Source organism: Bos taurus, chromosome 3 (assembly GCF_002263795.3).
Source record: "Bos taurus isolate L1 Dominette 01449 registration number 42190680 breed Hereford chromosome 3, ARS-UCD2.0, whole genome shotgun sequence".
NCBI lineage: Eukaryota > Metazoa > Chordata > Mammalia > Artiodactyla > Bovidae > Bos > Bos taurus.
The window spans coordinates 17,342,059-17,369,376 of record NC_037330.1 but is presented as its reverse complement, the minus strand read 5'-3'; the positions used below and the strand labels follow the sequence as shown (position 1 = coordinate 17,369,376).

At 39.6% G+C, this 27,318-nt stretch overlaps 2 long non-coding RNA genes across 2 annotated transcripts; one reads left to right on the top strand and one right to left on the bottom strand.

The window, feature by feature from the left end:
* The first annotated feature begins 1,275 nt into the window (after window positions 1–1,275).
* Window positions 1,276–3,324, top strand: LOC100848441 (uncharacterized). The gene is made up of 2 exons (XR_233871.3): window positions 1,276–2,209; window positions 2,764–3,324. It is a non-coding gene; the product is annotated as an uncharacterized lncRNA (long non-coding RNA).
* Window positions 3,325–7,056: 3,732 nt separating this feature from the next.
* On the bottom strand, window positions 7,057–8,794 carry LOC100848030 (uncharacterized). The gene is made up of 2 exons (XR_139241.4): window positions 8,246–8,794; window positions 7,057–7,562 (listed from the first exon to the last, which is right to left on the bottom strand). It is a non-coding gene; the product is annotated as an uncharacterized lncRNA (long non-coding RNA).
* Between the last annotated feature and the right edge of the window lie 18,524 nt (window positions 8,795–27,318).

The following is a 27,318-nucleotide window of genomic DNA, read 5'->3' as shown; positions in this document are numbered from 1 at the left end:
CTCAAGCTTTCCCTGGAAAGCAGAGTGCAAATTATTAGCTGAAGTGTTATTTACTTACGATTATTATGCTTACTTACTTATTATTATTAATATATCAAGTAAAGGTATGGTTTATTTATTATTATTATACTGTGGTTCAACAAATTATACTAATAAATTATGAATGGATTCTATGTCATCCATCATTTATTTATTTAGGGAAAAATAGCCAATGATTGAATGCTGGAATGAATGATTGATGGAGCTTCATTCCCTGGGTGTACTAAGAAAGTCTGAAAACACACCAAATGTCATTTCAAAAAAGGGCCTGATAGAGTTAACTGAATTAACGGCTGTAGTGTAAATTAGCACAAGATATTTGGGGGGTACTAGTGGAAAAGCTTCTAAATGGATACAGTCCAGATATTGAGAGAATTTTGAAGATAATGAGATGAGAGGAATTTGGTTTCTAGTAGACCGAAAGCAGCAGAACAACAAGCAACACTAAGAACTGGACATGGAAAAATGAACTGGTTCAAAACAGGGAAAGGAGTAAGCAAAGGCAGTATATTGTCACCCCGCATACTTAAATTATATGCAGAGTACATCATGCAAAATGCTGGGCTGGATGAAGCACAAGCTGGAATCAAGATCGCCGGGAGAAACATCAATAACCTCAAGTATGAAGATGATGCCACCCTTAGGGCAGAAAGCAAAGATGAACTAAAGATCCTCTTGATGAAAGTGAATGAGGAGAGTGAAAAAGTTGGCTTCAAACTTCAAACTTCAAATTCAAAAAACTAAGTTCATAGCATTCGATCAAATCACTTCAGGGAAACAGATGGGGGAAAAAATGAAAACAGTGACAGACTTTATTTTCTTGGGCTCTAAAATCACTGAGGACTGAGACTGCAGTCATGAAATTAAAAGATGCTTGCTCATGGGAAGAAAAGTATACCAAACCTAGACAGTGTATCAAAAAGCAGAGACATCACTTTGCTGACAAAGGTCCTTATACTCAAAGTTCTGGTTTTTCCAGTGGTCACGTATGGATGTCAGAGTTGGACCATAAAGAAGGCTGAGCACTGAAGAACTGAGGCTTTTGAACTGTGGTGCTGGAGAAGACACATGAGAGCCCCTTGGACACCAAGGAGAGCAAACCAGTCAATCCTAAAGGAAATCAACTCTGAATATTCTTTAGAAGGACTGATATTGAAGCTCAGACTCCAAAATCTTGGCCTCCTGATGTGAAGAGCCAACTCATTGGAAAAAACCTTGTTGGGATGTTGGGAAAGATTGAAGGCAGGAGGAGAAGGGACGACAGAAGATGAGATGGTCGGATGGTGTCAATGGAAATGAGTTTGAGCAAACTCTGGGAGATAGTGAAGGACAAGGAAGTCTGGCATGCTGCAGTCCATGGGGTCGCAAAGAGTTGGACATGAATGAGCAACTGAACAGCATCATACAACCCTAGACCACAATGACTCATGCTCGTGTGGCAGAAAAAATAGAATTTCATGAAGGGATCCTATTGCATGAGCTTATGGCTAAGAAACCTGAGGGATCATGTTGTCCTGTTCAAGTCCATTTTGGAGCCATGTGAAAACACAGCTGAAATGAGACTGCTAGTACTGGAAAATCATGATAGACTTTGTGGCCATGGTTAAGTGTTTTAATTGTCAAGAAAAGCCCAGAGATCAGTAGAATGTGGTATAAGGGGAATTTAGAAAAACTGTGGGTGGGGGTTAAGATATGTGTGTTTAGTAAACCCTAGTCATGACCATTGAGGGAGACAAAGCTGGGTGCTGAAGCTGAAATGGAATGGGGTAGTAAGTTTTCCATACCAGATGCGTAGGGAGCTGGGGAATGTGGCAAGCACAATCTTAACCATGGAGGAGCAGTACCATTGTCGAGGAATTCCTCATATTTCCTAACTGGTGCATGCTACTGGCACTGGGGCTTTGAGACAATGTATTGAGTGACTCACTCTGCACTGCCTCAGTGAAGGGTGAGGAAGTCCATGGCAATGGAGCTTTGTGATATCAGCGTGAGTGTGACAATTTATTTTTGAGATTGCAAGCACATGGTATTTGGGGTGGGAAACAAGTGCATCATGCCAGATCTGGGATATTCCCTCTGGGTGGAGCTGCCTGGTCCTTATAAAAGGAGTCTCTACCACCATACTGCTATCTTTGTGCTACTCAGTCATAGGTCTTATTTGGAGCCTCTGGTGCGTACAGTTTTAGATGTTTTTAGCACTTGTGTGGTAGGGTATAGTCTTAGGGTAGAAGTGGCTGTATTTTAACAAATTAGTGCTCTCTATGGGAATAAGAAGATAATGAGAATTTAGGGGTAGTTTTAATCTTGTTCTTGACATCTTAAATGTGCTCTTAAAGGAGACGAGAGGAATGGAGTCAGCGGCACAATCTTAACCTAGGGAGAGTCAGGGAGATGAGATGCCGTGTTTCAGTGCACCCTGCATTCATTGCAAATGAAGTCTTCTCAGCCTGCAGTTCCACTGAGTGCTGCATGTGGGCCTTTGCGTTTCTCCTTGGAAGCCAACAGTCAAGTCAGTTAGACCAGCAACCAGAACCTCAAGGGAGAAATTAGTAGAGATGTTTTTGAGATTGGCTAGAAGTTTCACATCCTGATTATTCTTCTTCAGAGTGTGCTTGTATTCACACAACATTTGTGCAAGTAATTTTTCTTTGGAAAGTGGTAGAAGAGGGCTCCCTATTAATGGAAGAATAGGACTTTCTGTTAACAATGCTGTTTGTATTTCAGATTCCTTGAGACCCGGGGAAGTATGTCTCACCATCCGCATCCGCATCCACATCCACATCCGCAAAAGCATCAGCATCAGCATCACCATCAGTGCAAGGAGCCCTGCCATCCACCTCCAATAGTGTGCCCACCCAAGTGCCATGAGCCTTGCCCACCTCATCCATGCCCACCTCCAGTGAGCCAGCAGAAATGCCCTCCTAGGCCACCATGCCCACCCTGTGAGCAGAAGTGTCCACCCAAGTGGAAGTAACAGCACCAGATTTCATCTGGACCAAGAAACAACAAGATCCAGGCTCTCCCGTTGTCCTCCCTTCGGCCATGGTGATGGATTTCGTCTTCCTTAACCTCCCTCCTCAACCGACAGCTGACAGAGAAAAGGCTTGCTTCCTGAAGCTGACACCACCTTGTTGGATAAAGAGCAGCAGGATCATCACCTGATCGCCTTTTGCCATGTGCCCGTCTGTAATCTGCGATGTGATCTCTACCCTGTGAGCACTTAGTGTGTCTATTCTTTGATTCTCCAATAAAGCCTGTGTCCTAGTGAGTGCACATTTCTTCTTACATTTTTCTTTTGCACTTTGTGTTTTTAATGTCTCCTGTCAACAACAAGTATTCTTCTCTGTGTTCCTTTTACTCCCATTGGATTTTCGGACTTAGACTTTTCCTTGATTTGAGTTCAGCTTTGCCTGAAATATGTTTTGGATTGGATCCATCAAGGAATTCTTTCACTGGTTTCAAACGTGTCTATCTCTCTTCCTTATAGGACCCTGAAAAGAACTGAATTCTCTCAGCCTCAGTTTCCTAACCTGAGAAAATGAGGAGAGAATGTATTCGACTCAGTGTACTCATAGAAATTAATATATTCACAAATGTTTCTTAATTATTGATACCTGCCAGACCCATATGTTAAGGACATGATAATGGTGACCAACGTCCTTGTCCATCTAAATTCTTGAGGGCATTTTACACACACACACACACACATATGAAGAAGACAAATAATAGTCCTGTGTGTGTATATGTTAGAGAAAATTTGGAGAAGAGGTCTTCCAAAGTGGCTTTTGGGGCAATGACATGAGTGATGAAATGAGTGAGCTTTGAGTGTATCTGGTTTACATTGTACCATGAGAGGTGAGGGCAAGTGCTAAGGCAGAGGAAATTAACCACAGAAAGGACAGTGATCAAGGAGACACTGCCTCCAAATGGGGTCAGAGAGGTTGGGATCCAAAGATTTAATAATGATTTTCATTATTTATTCATAGTTTGACAGTCATACTATGCTGGTGGCCTAACGGTCTCAAATTTTATATCTATGCAATTCTCAACTATAAATTAAAGATAAATCAAAATTGCTGAATGAATTGTAGGACTGCATGATAGAGCTGCACTAATTAAGAGAGGATGCTATCCCATAAGAAAAAAACACAGAGATCAATGCAATAATAGAACATCCAGACATAGATCCACACCATACATGGTCAACTGATTTTCAACAAGGGTGCCTCGGTAATTCAACAGATGAAAAATAACCTTGTCACTAAATGCTACTCAAACTGTTGGATACTGATACAGAAATAATTGAAGCTTGGCCTTTAGCTAACACCATATAAATATTAACTCAAATTGTACCATAGACTACAACATAAGATCTAAGATTCTACAATTTCTGGAGGAAAACAGGAGAAAATCTTAGCTGCCATGTGTTAGCCTAACTGTTATTAAAAATCAGTATCCAAAATATGTAAATAACTCATAAAGTCAGTCATAAACAGACACAGAATAGAAAACTGGACAACAGTCACTTTACAAAGAAAATGCCTTCATATGGCCAACAAAGTTATTTTTAGAACTTCTGAAAGTCACTAACATTAAATAAAGAGTATTCAAAATGCAAACCTGATGGGTACAGCCTTCAAAAGTCTGGAAATGACAAACTAATTTAATTAAGACACAGGACAAGCAGCAAATACACAACACCTCTGGGAAGAGTCTGGAATTGTTGCCAGTGCTTTGGAAAACAGTTTGGCATCATCTGTAAAAGTAGAAGTGAGATACTTCGGGAACATCCCCTAGAGAAATGTGTGAACATGTGCACTAACAGACATGAGGAAAACGTCCTAGTGTTCCTAACAGCTCCACAAAGGAAACAACTTTGAGGTCAACCAACAGTACAACAAGGAGAGAAATGAAGTGCTGTATAGTCACACAATGACATACTAAACTTCACTAGTGGATAGGCCAAAGCTACATAGTGTCAACTGAAGGATGAGAGACAAAGATACGGTATACAGTATAATTCCATTTATGTAGTGAAAAAGCTAGTAACTTAACTAAATTTTTAGAGATATTCCTATGCTGATGCTTAAAAACAATAAACAAAAAGCAAGAAAGTGATTATTAGGAGTCATGATTGTGGTCACTTCTAGTGGAGAAGGTATGAGACGCAAATAATAAGGAAACTTGCGTCTTTTGAAGAGTTGGTAGTATTCTTTTTCTTAACTTCATGATTCTTGACAATAAAGAGATCAGTCTATGATTACCCACTTCATACAGCAAAGCTTTATGGACTTTCTGAATATGTTGGCCGTGTTCTCCTGAAATCAAACAAAATTTTATTTTTTCTTTTCCTTTTTCTTATTTTCTTCAAGACAAAATCGAGGAGGATATCATGTCAATAATATTAGGCCAGAGCCCTATCCAAGAGTACAAAGTCACCCCCTTAAAAATAAAATCAGTGCTTTATAGTGTTGGAAGCACAACAATAAAATTCTTTATGTATTTTGTTACTATAACATGATAGAATTTAATGGAGTCAACTTCCCTATAAGATGGGAACACTGTTAATAATAGACCTACCTTTCATATCATCACTCTCACAAAATGTAGTTTTGCTTTGCAAAGGATTAATTTTTTAAATTAATTTAATTTTTATTGAAGAAGACTTGCTTTACAGGATTTTGCTGTTTTCTGTCAAACCTCAACGTGAATCAGCCATCAGTTTAGTTCAGTTCAGTCACTCAGTCGTGTCTGACTCTTTGAGACCCCATGAATCGCAGCACGCCAGGCCTCCCTGTTTATCACCAACTCCCCAAGTTCACCCAAATTCATGTCCATCATGTTGGTGATGCCATGCAGCCATATCATCCTCTGTCATCCCCTTTTCCTCCTGCCCCAATCCCTCCCAGCATCAGAGTCTTGTCCAGTGAGTCAACTCTTCGCATGAGGTGGCCAAAGTATTGGAGTTTCAGCCTCAGCATCAGTCCTTCCAATGAACACCCAGGACTGGTCTCATTTAGGATGGACTGCTTGGATGTCCTTGCAGTCCAAGGGGTTGCAAGAGTCTTCTCCAGCACCACAGTTCAAAAGCATCAATTCTTTGGTGCTCAGCTATGTGTATACATATATTCCTTAGTCCTTTTAACCATTTTTAAAAACTATCTTTACAGGATCATATGTACTTTCAGGTAAAAGAAAATAAATGTGATGGTAGAGAATTACATACAAAGTTGGGACTTTGAACTTCAGCATAGTATGGCTGGAAAACTGTGAATGAATTATCAAAATCTTTGATACATCTTTCAGATCCAATGTCTTCAACCCCATTTGGAGACATTGTCTCTCTGATGACTGTTCTCCCTGCAGTTACTCTGCCCTGCCTCAGCACTCGCCATCTCCTCTCACTGGTACAGTGTACCCCAGATACTCAAGGCTCACTCTTTTCTTCACTCAGGTCTTTGCCCTAAAAGACACTTTGGAAGAGCTTTTCTATACAGTTGTCTCTAACATTCCCCCCGCATCTCTATTATTTGCCTTGTATGTGCACATGTGTGTGTCTGTGTGCGTGTGCAAAATCTCTTGAAGAGTTTAGATGGAGAAAGGACTTTAGTCACCATCCTCATGTCCCTAGCACATAAGACATTTCCTGGCATGTGTTAATAATTAGGAAACATTTGTGAATATATTAATCTCTATGAGTACAAGGAGTTGAATAGATTCTTGCCTACTGGTTTTACAAATAAAGAATCTGAGACTGAGAGAATTCAACTCTTTTCAGGGTCTTCAAGATAGAGATAGAAACAAGTCTGAAGCCAATGAAGGAATTCATTGACGAATCCAGTCCAAAAGACATATTTCAGGCAAAGCTGAACTCAATGATGGAAAAATCTAATTCTGATAACCCAATGGGAATTAAAAGGAACACTCAGAAGAATACTTGTAGCTGACAAAAGAGATGAAAAACACTATATGCAAAAAAAAAAGAAAAGAAAAAAAAACAAAGAAAGAAATACATAATGGGCTATGAATATGCTTTATTGGAGAAGCAAAAGAATAGACACACTAATTGCTCATGGGGTAGAGATCACAACACGGATTACAGACGGGCACATGGCAAAGAGAGATCAAGCGATGATCCTGCTGCTCTTCTTCCAACAACGTGGTGTTGGCTTCAGAAAGCAAGCCTCGTCTCTGTCAGCTGTCGGTTGAGGAGGAAGATTAAGGAAGATGCAGTCCATCACCATGGTCAAAGGGAGGACAATGGAAGAGCCTGGATCATGAGTCTGTTACTTCCACTTGGGTGGACACTTCTGCTCGCATGGTGGGCATGGTGGCCCAGGAGGGCATTTCTTCTGGCCCAGTGGAGGTGGGCATGGATGAGGTGGGCAAGGCTCATGGCACTTGGGTGGGCACACTTTTGGAGGTGGATGGCAGGGCTCCTTGCACTGATGGTGATGCTGATGCTGATGCTGATGTGGATGCGGATGCTGCTGTTGAGACATCCTTCCTGGGTCTCAAGGAATCTGAAATACAAACAGACAACAGTACTCATAGCAGAGAGTCTGATTGATAGAACATTTAGCTGCGCCAACAACCCGCCCGTCCCTAAGGCTCTTCTTGATTCCTAAAAAGTCTTTATGTTTTTTTATAGCTTCTTCACCCTTTGTTTTTAGTATCTCTTGCCCTCACATCTTCAGTCTTTTCTGGTTAGTCTCTCCTTTACCTCTTTCTAAAACAAAATTACCTACACAGGTGTTGTATGAATACAAACATACTCTGAAGAAGAATCTGGATAATAAACTTGTAGCCAATCCCCAAACAAATCTCTACTTATTTCTCCCATCAGGTCTTGGTTGCTGGCCAAACTGACCTGACTGTGGGCTTCTGAGAGAAATGCAGAGACCCAACCTAGGCACTCAATGGGACTAAATGCTGAGAAGGGTGCATCTGGAACTAATGTGTGCTGTGCTGTAGCACAGTATCTCATCCCCCCTACTCTCTCGCAGGTTAAGACTGTGCCTCTGACTCCATTTTCTCCTCACATTTAAGATCGCATTCATGACCAAATACCAAAAATTTACCCCTAAACCCTCATTATCTTCTTTTTCCCATACAGAGCACTAATTGCTTCAACTAAAGCCACTTCTACCCCCAAATTAAACCCTACCACCCAAGTTCCATAAAGATCTCTAAGAGTTGTGCTCACCAGAAGCTCCAAAGAAGACCTATGACCGTCAGGACAATGACAGCACTGTGATGGAGACTCCTTTTATAAGGACCAGGCAGCTCCACCCAGGGGGAACATCCCAGGACTGGCACAATGCACTTGTTTCCCACCCCAAATACCACATGCTTGCAATCTCAAAAATAAATTGCCACACTCATGCTGATATCACAAATCTCCCTTGTCCATGGACTTCTTTATCCTTCATAAGGAAGTGCAGAGTGATTCACTGGAGACCTGGTCACATACTCCCTGTGCCATTGTTATGCACCAGTTAGGAAATATGAGGAATTCTTTGACAATAGTGTTGCTCCTCCATTGTCAAACTTGGTGATTCTTCCTGTCCCCAGCCCCCAAGAATCTGCTATGTAAAACTTCCTCCCTATTCCATTTCACCTGCCAACACCCAGCTTTGTTTCCCTTGATGGTCAAGACTAGGATTTACTAACCTCACATATCTTAACCACTACCCACAGTTTTTTTTAACTCACCTTCCTTACACCATGCCCCACTGGTCTCTAGCCTTTTATTGACAATTAAATGACTTGGGGCCACAAAGCTCAATATTGTTTTCCTAATTTTCTAGTTTCTTGTGTTGGCGGTCTCATGCCAGGTGTGTTTTCACACGGCTCCATTCATGGATTTCGACAGGAAAACTTGATCCTTCAGTTTTCCAGGCCTTAAGGTCACAAGTTGAGATGCTTTACTGAAGCTCTACTTTTGCAGATGTATACACTGATCTCATCTCTGCAGACATATGACCATGAGCAACTTGTAGTCTACTAGAAACCCAAATTCCTCTCTCCTCATTATCTTCAAAATTGACTCAATGTCTAGGCTGTATCCATTAAGAAGCTTTTCCACTAATACTCCCCAAATATTCTTTGCCACTTTACCCTACAGCAGTTAATTCAATTGACTCTATCTGGCCTTTTTTTTTTTAAATGACATTTAGTGTGTTTTCAGAATTCTTAGTATACTCAGGGAATGAAGCTCCACGAGTCATTGACCCCGCCATTCAATCCATGGATATTTTTCTCTAAACAAATAAACTAAGGGTGACATAGAACCCATCGGGAATTTATTAGTATAATTTGTTGAAACACAGCAACCCTTCAGCTAATACTAAGCACTAAGCCTTCCATGGGGGACCTTGAGTGCCCTGGGTATGGAGACATCTATAGGCACCAGTACTTTATGACATTAAATGTTTCCCAACCACTCTGAAGATCAGCTTAATAACACTGTTATAAATTAGAGACAAAAGCTATACTTGCCTCAAAATTTTGCTATGGAAAACACAAAATGTCTAATATAAGGCATGTGACATAGTCTGTTACCAAGTCCAAGCTTGTTCCACTCACTGCAGTGAATCTGAGATGAGGCGTCTAGACAGGAAAAGGAAAAAAATGAAATGAAAAATTTCATTTTTCACCCAGGAATCAAACCTGAGTCTCCTGCATTGCAGGCAGATACTTTACCAACTGAGCTACGAGGGAAGCCCGTCTAGACTAGAAAGGGACTTTGTTAGGGAACCCGCTGGCTGAGACAATGACAAGCTAGTGCCTCAAAGTAATCATCTTGCTGGGGCCTGGTTGCCAGGTTCTTTTATGGGTCAGAAATGGGGTGGAGGTAAGGAAACAAAGTAAAAGACTACTCAATCCTTGCAAATTTCCCCTAGTATGGCAAGCCTCAGGTGGGGGAATATGTTAGATTCGATTCCTTACAGTCCCTCACAGGTGGGCAGCTCAGGTTATCTCTCAAAAGCAGTCCATTATGTATGCTTACAATAACAAGGGTGGCAAGATGAGGGTTAAAAACACAGAAGCTGATCTAGCATAAATTCAAAATTAACTCTTCCTGGTTACAAAGCTTAAGGAAATATAAGCCCCATATATATGATAAGGGGTTAATTTCCAAAGTATGTAAGAAGCTCCTACAACATAATAGAAAAAAATTTAACAATCTTAATTTTAAATAGGTAAGGGACTTGGATAGAGCTTTCTTTAAAGAAGACATATATATATATATATATATATATATATATATATATAAAACCACAGGGACATGAAAAGGAGTTTAATATCACTACTAATCACCAGGGAAATGCAAATCAAAACCACAATGATATATCACTTCTGAAAATCCAGTACTTTGGCCACCTCATGCGAAGAGTTGACTCATTGGAAAAGACTCTAATGTTGGGAGGGATTCGGGGCAGAAGGAGAAGGGGATGACAGAGGATGAGATGGCTGGATGGCATCACTGACTCGATAGACATGAGTTTGAGTGAACTCCAGGAGTTGGTGATGGACAGGGTGGTCTGGCGTGCTGCAATTTGTGGAGTCACAAAGAGTCGGACACTACTGAGTGACTGAATTCAACTGAACTGAACACAGTAAAACTTTTTTTAAAAAGTAAATTGTTACAGCCACTATGGAGAACAGTATGGAGATTCACTAAAAAACTAGGAGTAAAACTACCAAATGGCCCAGCATATGCCCTGAGAAAACTGTGATTCAAAAAAGTCATGTGTACCCTAGTGTTCATTGCAGCACTATTTACAATAGCCAGGACATGGAAGCAACCTAGATGTCAATCAACAGATGAGTGGATAAAGATGTTGTGGCACATGTATACAATGAAATACTACTCAGCCAATAAAAAGAACAAACTGAGTCAGTTGAACTGAGATAGACAAATCTAGAGCCTTTTACACAGAGTGAGGTAAGTCAGAAAGAGAAAAACAAATATTGTATATTAACACATATGTATGGAATCTACAAAAATAGCCCTGATGAACCTCTTTCAAGGGCAGGAATAGAAATGCAGATGTAGAAAACGAACTTGTGAACACACCGAGGGAAGGAGAGGGTGGTACAAATTGAGAGAGTAGCACTGAAATACAGGCATTGCCCTGTGCAGAATAGATGATGATGGAAAGTTGTTTTATAGCTCAGGGAGTTCAGCCTCGTGTTCTGTGACAGCCTAGTGGGGTGAATGGGGGGCACTGGGGTGGAAGTGAGGTTCACGGTGGGGGGGATATATGTGTACTTAGAGCTGATCCACATTGTTGCATGGTAGAAACCCACAGAACATAGTAAAGCAATTATCTTCCAATTAAAAATAAATTTAAAAATTATTTATATCAGCTATAAAGGGTAGAAAAACTAATAATTATGAATAACTACTCAAAATAACTGATCAGTAATGTCAAAAATGCTCCATTTCTTATAAAGAATAACATTGTGTAGACTAAGGTCTCTCTCGCTAAGACTCCTGCCCTGGGTCTTAGCTGTTATCTTTCTTTCTAGCTGTTATCACTGCTAATTAGAAGGAGTCAGTTTGAAGGCACTTGAAGAATCCACATCTTTTTACTAGTAACAGAGGTCTTCCTTCTCCACTGCCTGAGGGAGATTTCACAGGTTGTGCCCTTTCCTGAAAGAAGACTGTGTAGCATCTGTTCTGTTTCTGTCTTGACTGGGATGATGTAGTTGAGAAAAAGATCAGTGGCATAACCTGAGTGTTTGAAGAGGTAGGAACTTCTTTAGACGGTGTCCTGCTCCTGATCTCTTTCTCAGTCTCTCAGAGGACCAAGATGAGGACCGCTGTTCCTGCCTAGTCCTCTGAGATTGCACAATGGAGTAACCAGGATCGCCATTAGGAAACAGACACCCTTCAGGAATCCTGGGAGGAACAGCAATGTCTTGGGATGGATTAGGTGCTTTCACAACATTCTTTTCATGATGAAGTCTTAGGAACTAGGTGGTACCTGCTGGAGTAAGAGAATTATCTAAGGAATACATGACTTAGAACAGTTCTGCCAACATAATTTTATACTTGCTTTTCATTCTCCATGAATTACTAATGGATTCCAACATATTTTTACCAATAAATTCTGTGGGCTGTCACTTACGTTTTGTAATTTGAAGGATTAGTCTTTCTTAAGAAAAAGGTGCTTAATGAGGTTGCTGACTTAGAAAGGGGGATAATTAGTTCTTGATAACAGAGAAAGTGACTCAAGGACAAATGGTCCTCATTTTTTTTAATAATGCATAATTTTTCATATAATGAATATTTTCTCTTTTACAAATGGAAGCATTTGTAGCAAACCGAATCTCTGAATCTCTCTGAAAATCATGTAATATCTACCTGAAAGTTTGCTAGATTTTACTTAGAAACTAGTAACAGTGGTTATCTAGGAGAGAAGCTGACTGTCTGGGGAATGAGTAGAAGAGAGGCTAAGTAAGTCATGAGGCAGAAAAGGAATCATCAGCAAATTTGCATGCTTGAAGAGTTAAAGAGCACTGCCTCTAAAATTCCAAGAGAAAATATTTTTTGAACCTACAATGTTACATGTTCTTAGTTTCAGTTCAGTTGCTCAGTCATGTCCGACTCTCTGCAACCCCATGAATCACAGCACGCCAGCAGCTGAGATGGCTGGATGGCATCACTGACTCTATGGACATGAGTTTGAGTGAACTCCAGGAGTTGGTGATGGACAGGGAGGCCTGGCGCGCTGCGATTCATGGGGTCGCAAAGAGTCAGACACGACTGAGGGACTGGACTGAACTGAACTGAACTGAACTGAACTACTCTCTGGAAAGGAAAAAAATGTATGTGTAGAGATTGCTATTCACAGCATAGCAACTACACATACTACACATTCATTACATTGAACTTTTAAAAAATTTATTTATTTTTAGTTGGAGGGTAATTGCTTTACAATGTTGTGCTGGTTTCATACAGTAACATCAATCAGCCGCAGGTATCCATATGTCTCCTCCCTCTTTGACCTCCCTGCCCCCTCTCACGCCGTCCCATCTCTCTAGGTTGTCACGGAGCACCAGGTTGAGTTCCTTGTGTCATACCACAAATGCCCACTTTCTCTCTATTTTCGGTGTGGCAATGTATGTTTCCATGTTCCTCTCTCTATTCATCCCATCCTCTCCTTTCCCCACTGTGACAAGTCTGTTCTCTATGTCTGCATCTCTCTTGCTACCTTGCAACTAGGTTCATCAATGTCATTTTCTAGATTCCATATATATGCATCAAGATATGATATTTGTTTTTCTCGTTCAGACTTAATTCACTCTGTATAACAGGCTCTAACTTCATCCACCTCACAGCATTGACTTAAATTTGTTCCTTTTAATGTTGAGTAATATTTCATTGTATACATGTACCTCAACTTCTTTACCCATCCATCTAGGTTGCTTCCATGTCCTGACTATTGTCAATATTGCTGCGATGAATATTGGGATACATGTGTCCTTTTCAGTTGTGGTTTCCTCAGAGTATGTGCCCAGTAGTGGGATTGCTGGGTTATCTTGTAGTTTTATTCCCTAGTTTCTTAAGGAATCTCGATACTGTTCTCCATAATGACTGTATCAGGTTACATTCCCACCAGAGTGCAAGAAGGCTCCCTTTTCCCTTTTCTCTTTGAAGGCTGAGCTCTGAAGAATTGATGCTTTTGAACTGTGGTGTTGGAGAAGACTCTTGAGAGTCCCGTGGACTGCAAGGAGATCCAACCACTCAATGCCAAAGGAAATCAACCCTGAATATTCACTGGAAGGACTGATGCTGAAGCTGAAACTCCAAACTTTGGCTACCTGAGGCAAAGAGCCAACTCAATGGAAAACACCCTGATGTTAGGAAAGATTTAAGGCAGGAGGAGAAGAGGGCAACAGAAGATGAGATGGTTGGATAGCATCACCAATCCAATGGACATGAGTTTCTGCAAACTCCAGACGATAGTGAAGGACTGAGAAGCCTGGCCTGCTGCAGTCCAGTGAGTTGCAAAGTGTGGGACATCACTTAATGACTAAACCACAACAATGTCAAAGAGTGTTCTTCCTGTGTTTTCCTCTAAGAGTTTTAGGGTTTGTGGTCTTACATTTAGAACTTTAATCCATTTTGAGTTTATCTTTGTGTATGGTGTTAACTTTGTGTATAGCCTTCCCTGGTAGATCATAAGGTAAAGTGTCTGCCTGCAATGTGGGAGACCCATTTCAATCCCTGGGTTGGGTAGATCCCCTGGAGAAGGAAATGGCAACACACTCCAGTGCTCTTGCCTGGAAAATTCCATGGATGGAGAAGCCTCGTAGGCTACAGTCCATGGGATCACAAGGAGTCAGAAAGGACTGAGCAACATCACTTTCACTTTTCACTTTCATGCATTGGAAAACAAATGGCAACTCATTCCAGTTTTCTTGCCTGGAGAATCCCAGGGATGGGGGAGCCTGGTGGGCTGCCATCTGTGTGGTCTCACAGAGTCGGACACGAGTGAGCGACTTCACTTTGTATGGTGTTAGGGAGTTTTCTAATTTCATTCTTTTACATATAGCTGGCTAGTTTTCCCAGCACCACTTATTGAAGAGACTATCCTGTCTCCTTTGTATAATCTTGCCCCCTTGGTCAAACATGAGGTGTCCATAGGTGCATGGGTTTATCTGGGCTTTCTATCTTGTTCCATTGGTCTATATTTCTGGTTTTGTACCAGTACCATACTGGCTTGATGACTGTAGCTTTGTGATACTACACATTTTTTAATATAAATTTATTTATTGTAATTGGAGGCTAATTACTTTACCATATTGTATGGTTTTTGCCATACATCAACATGAATCCACCACGAGTGTTTTCGTGTTCCCCATCCTGAACCCCTCTTCCACCTCCCTCCCCATACTATCCCTCTGGGTCATCCCAATGTACCAGTCCCCAGCATCCTGTATCATGCATTGAACCTGGACTGGCTATTCGTTTCACATATGATATTATACATGTTTCAATGCCATACTCCAAAATCATCCCACCCTCACCCTCTCCCACAGAGTCCAAAAGACTGTTCTATACATCTGTGTCTCTTTTGCTGTCTCACATACAGGGTTATTGTTACCATCTTTCTAAATTCCATGTATATGTGTTAGTATACTGTATTGGTGTTTTTCTTTCTGGCTAACTTTACTCTGTATAACAGGTTCCAGTTTCATCCACCTCATTAGATCTGATTCAAATGTATTCTTTTTAACAGCTGAGTAATACTCCATTGTGTATATGTACCACAGCTTTCTTATCCATTCATCTGCTGATGGACATCTAGGTTGCTTCCATGGCCCGGCTATTATAAACAGTGCTGCGATGAACATTGGGGTACACGTGTCTCTTTCAATTCTGGTTTCCTCGGTGTGTATGCCCAACAGTGGGATTGCTGGGTCGTATGGCAGTTCTATTTCCAGTTTTTTTAAGGAATCTCCACACTGTTCTCCATAGTGGCTGTATTACTTTGCATTCCCACCAATAGTGTAAGAGGGTTCCCTTTTCTCCACACCCTCTCCAGCATTTATTGCTTGTAGACTTTGGGATTGCAGCCATTCTGACTGGCGTGAAATGGTACCTCACTGTGGTTTTGATTTGCATTTCTCTGATAATGAGTGATGTTGAGCATATTTTCATGCATTTGTTAGCCATCTATATGCTTTCTTTGGAGAAATGTCTGTTTAGTTCTGACATGACTGAGCGACTCAACTGAACTGAACTAAACTGTTTAATTCTTTGGCCCATTTTTTGATTGGGTCGTTTAATTTTCTGGAATTGAGCTGCAGGAGTTGCGTGTATATTTTTGAGATTAATTTTTTGTCATTTGCTTCATTTGCTATCATTTTCTCCCATTCTGAAGGCTGTCTTCTCACCTTGCTTATAGTTTCCTTTGCTGTGCAGAAGCTTTTAATTTTAATTAGGTCCCATTTGTTTATTTTTGCTTTTATTTCCAATATTTTCTGGGAGGTGGGTCATAGAAGATCCTGCTGTGATTTATGTCAGAGAGTGTTTTGCCTATGTTCTCCTCTAGGACTTTTATAGTTTCTGGTCTTACATTTAGATCTTTAATCCATTTTGAGTTTATTTTTGTATATGGTGTTAGAAAGTGTTCTAGTTTCATTCTTTTACAAGTGGTTGACCAGCTTTCCTAGCATCCTTTGTTAAAGAGATTGTCTTTTTTCCATTGTATATTCTTGCCTCCTTTGTCAAAGATAAGGTGCCCATAGGTGTGTGGATTTATCTCTGGGCTTTCCATTTTGTTCCATTAATCTATATTTCTGTCTTTGTGCCAGTACCATACTGTCTTGATGACTGTGGCTTTGTAGTAGAGCCTGAAGTCAGGCAGGTTGATTCCTCCAGTTCCATTCTTCTTTCTCAAGATTGCTTTGGCTTTTTGAGGTTTTTTGTATTTCCATACAAATTGTGAAATTATTTGTTCTAGCCCTGTGAAGAATACCTTTGGTAGCTTGATAAGAATTGCATTGAATCTATAAATTGCTTTGGGTAGTATACTCATTTTCACTATATTGATTCTTCTGATCCACGAACATGGTATATTTCTCCATCTATTAGTGTCCTCTTTGATTTCTTTCTCCAGTGTTTTATAGTTTTCTATACATAGGTTTTTAGTTTCTTTAGGTAGATATATTCCTAGGTATTTTATTCTTTTTGTTGCAATGGTGAATGGAATTGTTTCCTTAATTTCTCTTTCTATTTTCTCATTATTAGTGTATAAGAATGCAAGGGATTTCTGTGTGTTGATTTTATATCCTGCAACTTTACTATATTCATTGATTAGCTCTAATAATTTTCTGGTGGAGTCTTTAGGGTTTTCTATGTGGAGGATCATGTCATCTGCAAACAGAGTTTTACCTCTTCTTTTCCAATTTGGATTCCTTTTATTATTTTTTTTTTTTCTGCTCTGATTTCTGTGGCCAAAACTTCCAGAACTATGTTAAATAGTGGCGGTGAAAGTGGGCACCCTTGTCTTGCTCCTGTCTTTAGGGGAAATGCTTTCAAATTTTCACCATTGAGGATGATGTTTTCTGTGGGTTTGTCATATATAGCTTTTATTATGTTGAAGTATGTTCCTTCTATTCCTGCTTTCTGGAGAGTTTTTATCATAAATGGATGTTGAATTTTGTCAAAGGCTTTCTCTGCGTCTATTGAGATAATCATATGGCATTTATTTTTCAATTTGTTAGTATGGTGTATTACATTGATTGATTTGTGGATATTGAAGAATCCTTGCATCCCTGGGATAAAGCCCACTTGGTCATGATGTATGATCTTTTTAATGCATTGTTGGATTCTGATTGCTAGAATTTTGTTAAGGATTTTTGCATTTATGTTCATCAGTGATATTGACCTGTAGTTTTATTTTTTTGAAATTAATTTTAGTTATTAACATTTTTAATCACTTTCTCAAGTCCAGACAATCCACCAACAATTAATCAAGTCCTGATTTGTAGCATTGTCCAACAATTGTACCTCATAAGCTTGAAAGAACACACAACTTGTAGTTCCAGCAGACTTTAAATTCCCAAAAGAATGAGGGAGAGAGGAACAGGAAGAAGAGAAAAAGAAGATACAAGAACAGAAGAAGGGAGGACGAGGAGTGCGAAGAGGAGACAACTTAAGATAACAAAGCAAAAATCTAATACAGGAAGGATTAGGAAATATAGGCTAAATATGGTACAAAGTATAAGATTATCACAACCTTAATGCAAAAAGTACTGCTTCTTTAAGTGGCATAGGGGCCAAGGCATTAAATTCATAGATTAAAAAGTAACCACATTGACAAGGTATGCTTATGGGCTGAGCAGTTCTGATGCACTCTCAGTAACATCTGATCCTCATTGTGCTTTCTGTGAGCTGACACAGTTCTAAGTGCTTTATATATACATATAAATGTAAGGCTCACAACTAACCTATAAAATGAGTACTATTATTATTCCCACTTTTAAAGTGAAGAAAATGAGACCTTAAAATGAGACACAGAGACCTTAAGCAAATTACCCAAGATCATACAGTTGTTAAGCAGCCGAACCATGGAGTGAACTCAGGAAGGCTGGCTATAGGATCTGTGATCTCAGAAACATGACTGTGGTCACCTCTAGTGGAGAAGGTATGAGATGCAATTTATTTAGGAAACTTGGGTCTTTTTTTTTTTTTTTTTTATACTGCAATTTTATTTCAATCACACAAACGAAGTTAGCGTGTAGGAAATTTAAATGGAACAGTATGGTAAAAATAGCAGAGAAACAAAAATTCTACAAAGGAAGTACACCTAGAGCATGAGGATTCAACATTCATTAGTGTTTCATCTTCAGTTCTGATTGACACTTGATGCTTGCAAATTCTGAAACAAACTTTGAGATCATGATGACTATTCTGAAGAGACTTCAGCACCAGCACTAAGGTTGTACATTCAGTTGGTTTGCAGTTGACTTGTTAGCCATTTACATAGTGTGTAGTACAGATTTGTCACAGGTCAGATCACAGTGTTAAAGGAAAGAAGTACCTTCCTGTAATTAGAAAGGATCCCCTAAACTGCACTCAGCTTAAGACATCCAATGTACAAGAGCACGAAAACCATCATAATAACGTGGCTCCAAGGAACATAGTTTTGATAAGGAAAATAACCTAAGCTTCTGTTTCCTGTTTTAATTACTGAAATCTCTAACAATGACAAAACTGTCACACAGGACAGTAAATGTGTACAGTAATTCAATCAAACTTCTTGGAAAGAACACATTTAGCAGTCTGGGATAAAGCAGAATGACAGGAAATAAAATGTGATTCAACACTGGTTCTTTTTGTCATTTTACATAGACATGTTAATATTTAGACCAAGGCACAAAACGTTTAGTGCATAAACCAGTTTCTTCTTCAAGATCTAGCATTTTTAGCGTAGTCTTTTATCTTACTTTGGACCACTTATACCCAGTACTCTATCCTACTGTTTAACTTAATCAACAAAATCAAAAATGATTTCTGACCAGATTTATGGGGGACATAAACATTTATATCTCCAAAGTGTTTGCATAACCAAAAGTACAGTAATAAAGATGGGAATGCCTCCTATTTCTTTAAGAAAGTAGTACTTTATAAGCTTGCTGCATCTTTAATGTCTTTACTGGTGGATGACAATATCTGATAGAAAAAGAACCGCATATTAGAATTATGATAGCTCATCCATCACAGATTAATCTAAAAATGAAGTTTCTACAGAAACAAGAACTGTTTTAATACGGGGGAAAAAAAATTTCCTCATTCAAACCTCTTTGAAGTGGTGATGGCCGCAAACCTGCATTTAGAAAACTATGCTATCAACAAGCTCTGTCTTATGAAGGAAGATTAAGAAATCCAGAAAGCAGACAACAGTGGATTATTTCTTCAAAATTTTAGTAAAACTACAGATAATCAAAGATTTCAAAGCAAATATGGCACATAACAACTCAAGCATAAACCAAGATGGAGAGCCTGGAGAATTTTTGATTTCCTAGATTTTCAAAAAATGCTATCATTGTAACATACAGGATTGCTCCCCTATTTTAATCTCAGAAGTTTCAAAGAAAAGGGAGTGCATTGCACACACACACACACACACACACACACACACACGTGAGTGCCCACACAAACACGCACACGTACATGGTGGTAAGTAGGGCATCTAGTTCCTTCTTCCTACCACCTAACTCTCTATTTATTAAAAGAAAATTATGCAGGACGCCTCGTCGTTTTTCCCTTCCTATCATATTTGATATTACATGGATAATTGAGATCAGCCCTGTGTAGGTTAAGATCATAAAATGTGGAACAAATGTAATTGTATGTGCTTTCAAAAGGTGACACTTATAAGAAAGTGTCCTAAAAATGATTTGTCCAGAGAGGAATTTTAGAATGATAGGAGGTCTCTCGAGTTTAGCCTTCATGCAATTTTGTAGATTCAAACATAAAATTCATCCAGAATTTAAAGATTTAGATGCCTTCCTAAATTGTTACAATGCTTTACCAAATCTATGACTCCTACATAACACAAACCAGTGGTCAAATGTAAAACAATATATTGTAGATTTACTGTAGGTTTTCAACCTTTTTTAGATTTATGCATGTGGACATTTTTATAACGTAATTACAACCACCACAAAAATTAGCTTTTTTAATTGCAGACAGTAATGCATGTTAAACTAATATGTAGTGGCCTTTTCAAGGCCTAGTCCCAGGGAAAACATTTTGTAGAGTATAGGGAGTGGGAGGCGGGGAAGGAATAACTTTTTATTTAAAGTTAATTTCTGCACTATCTTTTTTCTCAGTTATCTGCATGAATAATGATGAGGAATATTTTGTGACTTTAATTGGTAAATATGTTAACAGAACCGAGTACTTAAACTTTTACATCATGTCTTCAGCTATTTGTATTTTAATTCAGTAACTTAAATGGTCTGAAACATGATTCTGAGCTTCACGTGAATTCTGTCTTACTGTGGAATTCAAACGTTCGTCCCTGAATCTGACAGTTGTTATTACCTAGGTGCCCTGTAGTTATCCAGGTGTCAGGTACACATTCCTGACTTCAGAGCTGCTTTCAGACTTTAACGTTGGAATACTAGAAAAGTAACAACGATGGCAGCAATTAAGGTCACAGAAACTTGGGTCTTTTAAAGTGTTGGTACATGTAAAATATCATGTATGAAACGAGATGCCAGTCCAGGTTCGATGCACGATACTGGATGCTTGGGGCTAGTGCACTGGGACGACCCAGAGGGATGGTATGGGGAGGGAGGTGGGAGGAGGGTTCAGGATGGGGAAGACATGTGTACCTGTGGCGGATTCATTTTGATATTTGGCAAAACTAATACAATTATGTAAAGTTTAAAAATAAAATAAAATAAAAAAATAAAGTGTTGGTAATGTTGTTTTTCTTATCTTAATGTTTCTTGACAAAAAAGATATCAATCTATAATTGTCCACTTCATAAAGCTAAGTTTTATGAACTTCCTGAATGTCTTGATCATGTTCTCCTAAAATCAAACAAAATTTTATTTTTTGTTTTCCTTTTTCTTGTTTCTCTTCAAGACAAAATTGGATAGGAATCGTGTCAATAATATTAGGCCAGAACCCTGTCCAAGAGTACAAAGTCAACCCTCCTAAAAATAAAATCACTTCTTCTTAGTGTTGGAAGCACAAGAGTAAAATTCTCTGTGCATTTTGTTACCTATATGGTGATGGAAATTAATGGAGTCAACTTCCCTATAATATGGGAGCATTGTTAATAATAGACCTACTTTTCATATAGTCACTCTCATAAATAAATTTTTGTTTTGCAAAAGAATTAATTTATTCCTCGGCCCTTTTAAACATTTACAAAAAAAAATGTCTTTAAAAGATCATATGTACTTTCAGTTTAAAGAAAATAGATGTGATAGTAGAGAATTACATGGAAAGTTGAGACTCTGAACAGCATAGTACGGATGGAAAACTGTGAATAAATTATCAAAATCTTTGATACATCTTTCAGATCCAGTGTCTTCAGCCACATTTGGAGACATTGTCTCTTTGATGACTGTTCTCCCTGCAGTTACTCTGCCCTGCCTCAGCACTCACCATCCCCTCTCACTGGTACAGTGTACCCCAGATACTCAAGGCTCATTCTTCTCTTCACTCAAGTCTTTGCCCTAAAAGTCACTTTGGAAGAGCTTTTCTACACAGTGTCTCTAACATTCCCCCTGCATCACTATTATTTGCCTTGTATGTGCACGTGTGTGTGTGAATGTTTGTGCAAAATCTCTTCAAGAGTTTAAATGGAAAAAGGACTTTAGTCACCATCCTCATGTCCCAGGCACATAAGAGACTGCCTGGTATGTGTTAATAATTGGGAAACATTTTTGAATAAATTAGTTTCTATGAGTACACTGAGTTGAATAGAGTCTGCCTACTGATTTTACAAATAATGAACCTGAGACTGAGAGGTTTCAGTTCTTTTCAGGGTCTTCAAGGTAGACAAAGAAACAAGTCTGAAACCAATGAAGGAATTCTTTAGTGGATCCAGTCCAAAAGGCATATTTCAGACAAAGCTGAACTCAATGATGGAAAAGTCTAATTCTGATAATCCAATGGGAATGAAAAGGAACACTCAGAAGAAATCTTGCAGTTAACAGAAGAGATGAAAAAAAACTTTTTTTTTTGCACTAAATGCAAAAAAAACAAAAAAAAAAAAAACACAGAAAAACGAAAGAAAGAACTATATAATGGGCTATGAATATGCTTTATTGGAGAATCAAAAGAATAGACACACTAATTGCACACGGGGTAGAGATCACAATGCGGATTACAGACGGGCAAATGGCAAAGAGATCAAGCGATGATCCTGCTGCTCTTCTTCCAACAACGTGGTGTCAGCTTCAGGAAGCAAGCCTTTTCTCTGTCAGCTGTTTTTGAGGAGGGAGATTAAGGAAGATGCAGTCCATCATCCTGGCCAAAGGGAGGACGATGGAAGAGCCCGGATCTTGTTTCTTCATCCAGATGAAATCTAGTGCATTACTTAGACTTGGGTGGACACTTCTGCTTGCATGGTGGGTATGGTGGCCCAGGAGGGCATTTCTGCTGGCTCAGTGAAGGTGGGCATGAATGAGGTGGGCAAGGCTCATGGCACTTGGGTGGGCACACTATTGGAGGTGGATGGCAGGGCTCCTTGCACTGATGGTGATGTTGATGCTGATGCAGATGTGGATGCTGATGGTGAGACATCCCTTCTGAATCTCAAGGAATCTGAAATACAAACAGTATTCTTCATAATGGAGAGTCCGATTGGTAGAACATTTAGCTGTGACAACAACCCTCCCATCACTAAAGACTCTTCTTGATTCCTAATACAGACTTTACGTTTTTCTAGAGCTTCCTCACCCTTCTTTTTAATTATCTCTTGCCCTCAGATCTTCAGTCTTTTTGGTTAGTCTCTCCTTCACCACTTTCTAAAACAAAATTATCTACACAGGTGTTGTACAAATACAAACATACCCTGAATAAGAATCTGGATAAAAAACTTGTAGCCAGTCCCCAAACAAATCTCTATTTATTTCTCCCATGAGGTCTTGGTTGCTGGCCAAGCTGACCTGACTGTGGGCTTCTGAGGAGAAATGCAATGGCTCAAACTAGGCACTCAATGGCATTGAATCCTGAGAAGGGTGTAATTGGAACTAATGTGTGCTGTGCTGTGACACAGTATCTCATCCCCCTTACTTTCTCTCAGGTTAAGACTGTGCCTCTGACTCCATTTTCTCCTCACTTTTAAGATCACATACATGACCAAATACCAAAAATTTTCCCCTAAATCCTCATTATCTTCTTTTTCCCATTAAGAGCACTAATTGCTTCAACTAAAGCCATTTCTACCCCCATATTAAACCCAACACCCAAGTTCCAAAAAGATCTCTAAGAGTTGTGCTCACCAGAGGCTCCAAGAACAACTATGACCGTCACGACAATGACAGCTTGTAGACTACTGCTTGTAGACTTTTGGATCGCAGCCATTCTGACTGGCATGAAATGGTACCTCACTGTGGTTTTGATTTGCATTTCTCTGATAATGAGTGATGTTGGGCATCTTTTCATGTGTTGTTAGCCATCTGTGTGTCTTCTTTGCTCACCTTGTACCATATACTACTTCTTGACATTTAAGTGACTTAAACCTGGCCACAAAGTCTACCTTGAATTTTTAGTGCAAGCAGTCTCATGTCAGATGTGCTTTCACATGGCTACATACACGGACTTGAAAAGGACAACATGATCCCTCACTTTTTTAGTGATGGAGACTCCTTTGATAAGGACCAGGCAGCTCCACCCAGGGGGAACATCCCAGGACTGGCACGATGCACTTGTTTCCCACCCCAAATTCCACGTGCTTGCAATCTCAAAAATCAATGCCCCAGTCATACTGATATCACACACTTTCCTTGTCCTTGGATTTGCTCATCCTTAAGTGAGGAATTACAGAGTGATTCATTTGAGACTTTGTCTCATACTTCCTCTACCAGTGTCATGCACCATAGGAAATATGAGGAATGCCTGAGAATGGTGCTATTCTTCCATAGTTAGAGATGTTGCTTTCCCCTCTTGCCAGCTCCCCAAGCATCTGGTACATAAAACTTACTACCCCATTCCATTTCATCTGTCATTACCCGGCTTTTTTTCCATTAATGACAGAGACTAGAGTTTTCCTAACTGCACATATTTTAACTCCTACCTACAGTTTTTCTTTTTTATTTTAATTTAAATTTATTTATTTGAATTAGAGGCTAATTACTTTAAAATATTGTATTGGTTTGCCATACATCAACATGAATCTGCCACAATTGTACATGTGTTCCCAATCCTGAACCCCCCTCCCACCTCCCTCCCCATACCATCCCTCTGGGTCATCCCAGTGCACCAGGCCCAAGCATGCTGTATCCTGCATCAAACCTGGACTGGCAATTCATTTCTTATATGATATTATATATGTTTCAATGCCATTCTCCCAAATCTTCCCACCCTCACAGAGTCCAAAAGACTGTTCTTTACATCTGTGTCTCTTCTGCTGTCTCACATACAGGGTTATCGTTACCATCTTTCTAAATTCCATATATATGCGTTAGTATACTGTATTGGTGTTTTTCTTTCTGGCTTACTTCACTCTGTATAATTGGCTCCAGTTTCATCCACCTGATTAGAACTGATTCAAATGTATTCTTTTTAATGGCTGAGTAATACTCCATTGTGTACATGTACCGCCGCTTTCTTATCCATTCTTTTGCTGATGACATCTAGGTTGCTTCCATGACCTGGCTATTATAAACAGTGCTGTGATGAACATTGGGGTACACATGTCTCTTTCAATTCTGGTTTCCTCAGTGTGTATGCCCAACAGTGGGATTGCTGGGTCGTATGGCAGTTCTATTTCCAGCTTTTTAAAGGAATCTCCACACTGTTCCCCATAGTGGCTGTATTAGTTTGCATTCCCACCAACAGTGTAAGAGGGTTCCCTTTTTTACACATCCTCTCCAGCATTTACTGCTTGTAGACTTTTGGATCGCAGCCATTCTGACTGGCATGAAATGGTACCTCACTGTGGTTTTGATTTGCATTTCTCTGATAATGAGTGATGTTGGGCATCTTTTCATGTGTTTGTTAGCCATCTGTATGTCTTCTTTGCTCACCTTGTACCATATACTACTTCTTGACATTTAAGTGACTTAAACCTGGCCACAAAGTCTACCTTGAATTTTTAGTGCAAGCAGTCTTGCGTCAGATGTGCTTTCACATGGCTACATACACAGACTTGAACAGGACAACATGATCCCTCACTTTTTTAGGCAATAAATCACAAGCGCTGGTCCCTTCCTGAAGCTCTACTTTTGCAGGTTATACACCGATCTGAACTCTGTAGACCCATGATCTGAGTCATTTGTGGTCTACTAGAAACCCAAATTCCTCTCCTCTCATTATCTTCAAGATGAACTCAGTGTCTGGGCTATATCCATTTAGAAGCTTTCCCACTAATACTCCCTAAATATCTTGCACTTCTTTCCCCTACAACAGTTAATTCAATTGACTTGATCAGGTCCTTTATTTTAAATGACACAGTGTGTTTTCAAACGTTCTTAATACACTCAGGGGATGAACCTCCATGAATCATTGATTCAGCCATTCAATCCATGGGTATTTTTCCTTAAATGAATAAAAGAAGGGTGACATAGAACCCATTCTAATTTATTAGTGTAATTTGGTGACCGACAGTAACACTTCAGCTCATAATATTTACTATGCCTTTCAGGGGGAAACTTGAGTACCTTGGCTATCAGTTCAGTTAGTTCCGTCCAGTCACTCAGTCATGTCTGACTCTTTGCGACCCCATGAAACTGCAGTACTCCAGACTTCCCTGTCCATCACCACCTCCAAGAACTTGCTCAAACTCATGTCCATCGAGTTGGTGATGCCATCCAAACATCTCATCTTCTATCATTCCCTTTCCTCCTGCTTCAATCTTTCCCAGCATCAAGATCTTTTCCAATGAGTCAGTTCTTCACATTAAGTGGCCAAATTATTATCGCTTCACCTTCAGCATCAGTCCTTCCAATGAATATTCAAGACTGATTATCTTTACTATTGACTGGTTGGATCTCCTTGCAATCCAAGGGACTCTCAAGAGTCTTCTCCAACACCACAGTTCAAAAGCATCAATTATCTGGCACTCAGATTTCTTTATGGTCCAACTCTCACACCCATACATGAATGACTACTGGAAAAACCATAGCTTCGACTAGATGGACCATTGTCTGCAAAGTAAAGTCTTTTTAATATGCTGTCTAGGTTGGTCATAGCTTTTCTTCCGAGGAGCAAGTGTCTTTTAATTTCATGGCTGTAGTCACCATCTGCAGTGATTTGGAGACCAAGAAAATAAAGTCTCTTACTTTTTCCATTGTTTCTCCATCTTTTTGCCATGAAGTGATTGGACCAGATGCCATGATCTTAGTTTTCTGAATGCTGAGTTTTAAGCCAACTTTTTCACTCTCTTCTTTCACTTTCATCAAGAGGCTCTTTAGTTCTTCTTCACTTTCTGCTGTAAGGGTGGTGTCATCTGCATATCTGAAGTTATTGATATTTCTTCTGGGAATCCTGAGTCCAGCTTGTGCTTCATCCAGCCCAGCATTTCTCATGATGTACTCTGCATATACGTTAAATAATCAGTGTGACAATATACAGGCTTGATGCACTGCTTTCCCAATTTTGAACCAGTCCATTGTTCTATGTCTGGTTCTAACTGTTGCTTCTTTTCCTGCACACAGGTTTCTCAGGAAGCAGGTAAGGTGGTCTGGTATTCCCATCTCTTTAAGAATATTCCACAGTTTGTTCTGATTTACACAGTCAAAAGCTTTAGCATAGTCAATGAAGCAAAAGTAGATATTTTTGGAATTCTCTTGGCCTTTATATGATCCAACAGATGGTAATTTGATCTCTGGTTCCTCTGCCTTTTCATTTCTTTTTTTAAATTAATTTCTTTATTTTAATTGGATGTAACTTTACAACATTGTGGTGATTTTTGCCATACACTGAGTTGGCATGAATCAGCCAGCATGCACATGTGCCCACCTATCCTCAACTCTCCTTCCACCTCCCTCCCTACCCCATCCTGCTGGGTTGTCCCAAAGCAACGGCCTTGAGTGCCCTGCTTCATGCATTGAACTTGCTCTGGT